Here is a 6,332-nt window from a genome sequence, read left to right as displayed (position 1 = left end):
TTTCTCCATTAATCAAGACTTTCAGCTGGGTACGGTGGCTCACTCCTATAGTCCCAGCATTTTGGGAAGCTCAGGTGGGTGTATCACCTGAGGTCAGGAGTTTGAGACCAGCCTGGCCAACATGGCAAAATCTCATCTCTACTAAAACCACAAAAATTAGCACCACCACTAGGTAGTGGTGGTGCATGGCTGTAATCCCAGCTACTCGGGAGGCTGAGGCACAAGAATTGCTTAAACCTGGGAGGCAGTGGTTGCAGTGAGCTGAGATCGCACCACTGCACTCCAGCCTTGGCAATGGAGTGAGACTGTCTCAAAAAAAAAAAAAAAAAAAAAAGACTTTGGAGAGGAAAAGGGACAGTGACTTTTACTGTCTACTGGACCGGATTGCACAAAGAGAGGCTTGGAGTCTGGCTGGTAAGAATTTCTTATCCTACTGGTTTGTTGAGTCCTGGGCTCCCTTGACTGCCTTCCAGAAAAGCAGAGGAGTTTTGCTATCCTGCTCACAGTGCAAAAATGTAGGGGCCAAGGGAAACTTCCCCTGCATCCTGTAAAAGTTCACTGAAAATCAACTGACAAAAGGCAGATTAATAGGAGAAAAAGCATACAAATTTATTAACATGTGGGTGAGGGAATCAAACAGTGATCACCCCAATCTCCTAATGGGGTACAGAAGTTTCTATACCTTTTTTCATAGAGGAGGAAGGATATAGGGAATGTAGCCAGTTCTTTTAAGGGTGGTAAATGATTATTAGGGAAAATGAATGGACCAGGGATACAGAAATTAACTTGTAAATGATGATTATCTTTAGAATGTGAGGTGGAGAGGCAGGCATTATCTTGTGGAAAACTTTATCCAGGTGTGGTTACATTCTTCAATCTTCTTTTCTGCTGTAGAGAATGAGGTAACAGGGAGGGAAGAGGCAATTGTACTTCTTTTGGCAAGAAGCTTTCTTGGTTAGATAAGGAAATTTCAGAGACAGTCCCTCTCTTTGCTGTCGAGAGGAAGGAGGAGAAAAGCCAAGGTTAGAGGGACCTTGATTCTGAGGCTTATTTCCGAGTCCTTTCAATTTTCTTTCTTTTTCCTTTTTATTAAGATGGAGATCTCACTATGTTGCCCAAGCTGGTCTCAAACTCCTGGGCTCTGGCAATCCTCCTGCCTCAGCCTCCCAAAGTGCCAGGAGTATAGGCGTGAACCACTGCAGTGGGCCTCAATTTTCAAAAGCATGCAGTATGCCCAAGTGCCATATTTGGGGGAATCATTTTCTATATCCCAAACGCTTTCTATTTCTGGGTGCCTGTTTATGTATCTGTCAGGATACTGTGTTAAACTATGGCAACAAACTAACACAAGGTCTCAGGGACTTTATACAACAAAGGTCTATATCAGGCTCATGTTACGTGCCCTTTGCTAGTCAGCCAGGAGCTCTGTTTTGTGTCCCTCTTATCCTGACTTGGATCCTTGCTAAAGGAGCAGCCACCATCTAGAACATTTTGTAGCCTTGGCAAAGGGAAAAGAGAGAAAGGTGAATCATGCTTCCTCTTAACAACTTCACAGAAAAGTGGTGCACATCACTTATATTTTATTGGCAAGACAAAATTCAAGTGGGTGGATGTGATATTGTGAAATATATATTTGGGTTTTGTCCCCATTTCTTGGCATACAGCTCCTAAACGTGATAAGAGCTAGCTCCTGGAGTGATAAGAATGTCTTTTGTATGCTAATGAATGACTACTGTCTAGCAGCCCCTAAATAGCTTCAGGACGGGGACTGGTCATAGGAGAGACCTAGGCATGATTAGAGAGTTGGGACTTTCAGCCCCATCCTGTAGCCTCCTGGGAGGGGAGAAGGGCTGAAGGTAGAGTTGACACCTATGGGCATTAATGTAATCAATCATGCCTATGTAATGAAGCCTCCATAAAAACCCAAAACGACTGGGTTTGGGGAGCTTACACATAGCTGAACACATGGAGGTGCCTGGAGGAGACAGGGAGGACATGAAATTGCTTCATGTGGGGTAAGAATTGCTGCGTGTGGGGAAAACCCCTGTACAACTGGTGGCAGAAGTATTGCACTGAGTGACTGAGAGTAGAGAGTAGGGAAAACACTTTGTTATTTTTCTATCCTATAGCAGAGAAGTGAACTCTTGCCATTGTTTGGAGGGAGAGAATCATCTAAATGGCTACTGCAGGGATCTGCTCTGGGAACATCTCCATAGCAGGACATAGAGATCATCCTTACTCCGGTTAAAGGTCAGAAGAGAGGGTAGCACTCCACTGTGTGAATGTTTATCCAACCTGTGTCCAAATGATGGGCATTGGGCATAAATCATTTTGCATTTTCTTTTTTTTTTTTCTTTTTTTTGAGACGGAGTTTCACTTGTTGCACAGGCTGGAGTGCGATGGTGTGATCTCGGCTCACCACAACCTCCACCTCCCTGGTTCAAGCGATTCTCCTGCATCAGCCTCCCGAGTAGCTGGGATTACAGGCATGCGCCACCATGCCCAGCTAATTTGTAGTTTTAGTAGGGACAGGGTTTCCCCATGTTGGTCAGGCTGGTCTCGAACTCCCGACCTCAGGTGATCCTCCCGCCTTGGCCTCCCAAAGTGCTGGGATTACAGGCGTGGGGCACCGCACCCGGCCTTCATTTTGCATTTTCGTGAGTGTATCTTTGTCTATTTTTTAATTTTTCTGGTAATTTTAGTCTAATATTTTTGCATTTTAGTAGTTTTGATTAAATGGCTTACACTCATAGTGAAATTGGTGTATTTTTCTATATTTATGATGCCTTTAAGGTGTCCTGCTTTTTATTCTTCTTTGTTGTTTACTTTTTTGTCGTTGTAAACTATGTTTTCATCTTACGTAGGCTATATTTCATTTATTTTCTCTTTTGAAGTAACATAGATGTTAGAAATCATGCTTTAACTCATTAGTTTGAAACCATTTGCTTTCAAATGTATCATGTAAATAATAAACGTATATCAGGACAAAACAGTATTGTGATACCTTTGAAACAGTAACTTTTATTGTTTCATCACAAAATATTCTTTAAATACAAATATATGTCTTTAATTCTATGATTCAACCTTTGCTCATTTTATTTGGAATATATAGTTCTAGGTTATTATTGTAATATTTCTCTCATTATATCAATAACCACCCCCCAACACACATCCCCTAATCATTTTTGTCTCTGTCTTCAATTTGTTAACCATATCTAAAATGGTCTTTTTCTGAACATTAAAGGACTTCTGAACAGGTTGCATGTTCTCCTTTCCTGAATTTTTGGTTTAGAGTTATCTATGTACAGTGCATGTTACAGGGTTTTGTTGTTTTTTCTTTTTTTCTTTTACTTTGTTTCTTCAAGAAGGGGGCAGGAGGGTAATCTCAAGCTTCAGTTGCACACTATTTTCTGGTTCTATTCTGACCTTTTTAGGCACTGTGTTTCCCCGTACTTCCCCCCAAATGTTGGTGTCCTCTGGCACTCTGGCTTTAACCCTCTTACTTCCTCCTCCTTTGGGAGGTCTTTTCTACATTCAGAGCTGCAGCTGCTTCCCATCTCTGATGAGGACCCAGGGACATGTATCTCTAAACAGACATGCCCTCCCAAGTACCCTGTATGTGTTTCCCAAGTCTTCCAGACATTCCTGTCTGAAGAGTTGAGAATAGTGCAAATCCAACATTTCATTCTTTCCTGAATCTGCCCTTGCTCTTGTTTTACCCTCATTGAAGTCAAATAAAATATAGAAATGAATCTTGACCATTAAAACATTTTATTTGAGAAGCAAGAATTGAGATTCAGGGCAAACACACAGACAATGTGATCTTAGGTATGTTCAAAGCAAAAAGAGAAGGCTGAGAGTTTCATTAGAAAGAGAAATGTCAGGCATTGTTTCTGAAAGAAAGCTCATAGGCACTAGAGAAGCTTTACGGATCTGGCCAGCTCTGATTGGTGAGAGATGGTGGTAGTAAAACCAGTCAGAGTCACAGCACATGGTTTCAGCAGCTAGACTTGTGGAAAATTTAATTATTGGAGCAGGTGTCGTGTGCCATAAGTGCTTTTTTCCCTGGTCCCTCGACTCTGATTTGCTTGGGTATGACAAGAATGACTCAATTTGTATAACTAACATTCACATCTTCCTTTAGATCATCACCATCCTTCAAGTCATGCAAGTTAAAGTCCCATAGAATCATATAAAATCCTCTGAATTCTTCTCTACCATGTCCTATCCAATCAGTTCCTAAATCCTGTCAAGCCACTCCTTGGTGTCTGATACGGTTTGGCTCTGTCCCCACCCAAATCTCATCTTAAATTGTAGCTCCCATAATCCCCATGTGTTGTAGGAGGGACGAGCAGAAGGTAATTGAATCATGGAGGCAGGTCTTTCACATGCTGCTCTCATGATAGTGAACAAGTCTCATGAAATCTGATGGTTTTATGAAAGGCGGTTCCCTTGCACATGTTTTCTTGCCTGCCACCAGGTAGGACGTGCCTTTGCTCCTCCTTCGCTTTCTGCCATCATTGTGAGGCCTCCCCCGCCATGTGGAACTGTGAGTCCATCAAACCTCTTTTTCTTCATAAATTACCCAGTCTCAGCTATTTCTTCATAGCAGTATGAAAATATAGTGTCCAATGCCACTGCCTCCTTTCCATTCCCACAGTTGGCTCCACACTGGATCTGCGTTTACCCAGAAATCATTTCTCGATTTAGGTTCCCTTTCCTCACTCTTTTACTGATCTAATGTTTAATACCTAGAGCTCTAAGACCATCAGGCATAAATACTTGACAATCTGGGATTCAAAGGCTTTATTTATTTATTTTGAGACAGAGTCTCACTCTGTTGCCCGGCTGGAGTGCAGTGGTTTGACCTCAGCTCACTGCAACCTCAGTCTCCTGGGATCAAGCAATTCTCCTGCCTCAGTCTCCCAAGTAGCTGAGATTACAGGTGCATGCCACCACACCTGGCTAATTTTTGTATTTTTAATAGAGATGAGGTTTCACCATATTGGCCAGGCTGGTCTTGAACTCCTGACCTCAGGTGATCCACCTGCCTCAGCCTCCCAAATTGCTGGGATTATAGGAGTGAGCCACTGCACCCAGCCAAAAGCTTTTATAATATGATGCCCACCTGCATTTAAAATGAATATTTCAAAAGCCACCTCTTCCATAAGCCATTCTTGATGCCACTCATCAACTGATGTGGTGTTTCCTGTATACAAAACTATATCACTTTTTAAAACAAGTACACTTTTAAAATTTTATAATGGTTTCAGATTTGCAGAGAAGTTGAAAAGAGAGGAGAGTTCCCACAGACCCCTCATCCAGTTTCCTTTACTATTAACAACTTACATTAGTACAGTGCATTTGTTACCATTGAACCAATATTGGTACATTATTATTGATAAAAATTTATACTTTGTTTGGATTTGTTTAGTTTTGTGTAATGTTCTGTTGCTGTTGTTTCTGAGAGATGAGGTCTCTCTCTGTTGCCCAGGCTAGAGCGTAGTGGCTATTAACAGACATGATCATAACGCACTACAACTTCGAACTCCTGGCCTCAGGTAGTTATCCCACCTCAGCCTCCTGAGTAGCTGGGACTACAGGCATGTGCCACCACACCTAGTTTCAATGTCCTTTTTCTGTTCCAAGATCTGATTTAGGATATCACTTACATTTAGTTATTATGTCTCCTTAGGCTCTGTAACGGTTAACTTTGTGTCAGCTTGACTGGGCCATGGAGTGCCCAGATATTTGGTTAAACATTATTCTGAATGTTTCTATGAGGGTGTTTTTGGATGAGATAAACATTTAAATTGGAAAACTGAGTAAAGCCAATGGTCTACATAATATAGGTAGGCATCATCCAATCAGTTGAAGGCCTGAATGGACCAAAAGACTAACCCTCCCCCAAGTAAGAGAATTTCTCCTGCCTGACGGCCTTCAAACTAGATGTCATCTCTTCCTGATTTTCCAGGCAACTCCTGGCCTTCAGACTTGAACTGCGCCATGAGCTCTGCAGACTTCGGCCTTGCCAGCCTTCATAATCACATGTTTCTCTGGGGAATTCTAATACAGGCTTCTCTTAGCTAAAATGGTTTCTCAGACTTTCCTGGTTTCTGATGACCTTTGAGGAAGAGATACTCCTCAAGCTGGGTTTTTTTAATGTCTTTTCTTATTATTACACCAGCCTTACATGTCTTTGGGAGGGAAACCTCAGAAGTGAAATGCCTTTCCCATCACATTACTGTAAGAGTATAGATTTTTCAATATGAGTTATTATTAATAATATTAGCCTCAATCACTTGGCCAAGGTAGTTTTTTCCAGACTTCTC

This window comes from Symphalangus syndactylus, chromosome 9 (genome assembly GCF_028878055.3).
Source record: "Symphalangus syndactylus isolate Jambi chromosome 9, NHGRI_mSymSyn1-v2.1_pri, whole genome shotgun sequence".
Taxonomy (NCBI): Eukaryota; Metazoa; Chordata; class Mammalia; order Primates; family Hylobatidae; genus Symphalangus; species Symphalangus syndactylus.
This window is presented reverse-complemented; position numbering follows the sequence as displayed.